Here is a 1331-nt window from a genome sequence, read left to right on the forward strand (position 1 = left end):
AGGAGGAGGAGGAGGAGGAGGAGGAGGAGGAGGAGGAGGAGGTCCTTGGTGCTCTCTGAGCTTGGTTGTTTCCTTGAAGATGTTTCGTTACCCAACTAGGTAACATCATCAGTGCTAGAAGGGAATAAGATTTTGGGAGGAGGAGGATTGTGGGGTCCTTGATCTCTGTGAGCTGGATTGTTGCTTGCAGACATTACATTACCTGACTAGGTAACATCATCAGTGTGAACTGCAAATCCCACCTTCACTTGTCCTGATGATGTTTCCATAACCCTGCCAGAAACCTGGAGTCGATTTGATTCTGATGAACACTGAACTCGTGTGCTGAACCTGGGTTCCAAACTGTGTAACAACAGTATATGAGAGCTAGTTTGGTCTACTGTAGTGTTTCCCAACCTTGGGGGACTTTAAAATGTGTGGACTTCAATTCCCAGCATTTCCTGGCCAGCACACGTAGACTTCAATTCCCAAAATTCTCTAGTTAACACGTGTGGACTTCCACAATTCTCTGGCCAGAATGCTTGGACTTCAACTCCCAGCATTCCATAGCTAGCACAGATAGACTTGAACTCCCAATAGTCTCTGGCCGGCAAGTCTGGACTTCAAACCCCACAATTCCCTGACCAGAATGTGTGGCCTTCAACTCCCAGAATTCCCTGGCCAGCACTCATAAACTTCAAATCCCACAATTCCCTGGCCAGCATGTGAGGACTTCAACTCCCAGAATTCCCCAGCCAGAGAAACCCTGCTCTAGGCAACTGACAGAGAATGTGTGTCACACTGAAGCTTCAAATGTTAATGCCAGACTATTTGAGCCTTTTGGGGTTCAATTCATGCAACAACCTGGGTCAGATAACATACAGTGACATTGATTAAAACACCTCCCCCTTGGGCCTAGTTCAGGGGTAGGCAACCTTCGCTCTTTTATGATTTGTGGACTTCAACTCCCAGAATTCCTCAGCCAGCATGGGGAAACTATGTCCCCTTCATGACTTGAGGACTTCAACTCCCAAATTCCTCAGCCAGCATGGGGGAACTATGTCCCCTTCATGACTCGTGGACTTCAACTCCCAGAATTCCTGAGCCAGCATGGGGGAACTATGGCCCCTTCATGACTCGTGGACTTCAACTCCCAGAATTCCTGAGCCAGCATGGGGGAACCATGGCCCCTTCATGACTTGAGGACTTCAACTCCCAGAAATCCTCAGCCAGCATGGGGGAACTATGGCCCCTTCATGACTGGTGGACTTCAACTCCCAGAATTCCTCAGCCAGCATGGGGGAACTATGGCCCCTTCATGACTTGAGGACTTCAACTCCCAGAATTCCTGA

This window comes from Protobothrops mucrosquamatus, unplaced genomic scaffold (genome assembly GCF_001527695.2).
Source record: "Protobothrops mucrosquamatus isolate PMUCROS unplaced genomic scaffold, P.Mucros_1.0 scaffold5073, whole genome shotgun sequence".
NCBI lineage: Eukaryota > Metazoa > Chordata > Lepidosauria > Squamata > Viperidae > Protobothrops > Protobothrops mucrosquamatus.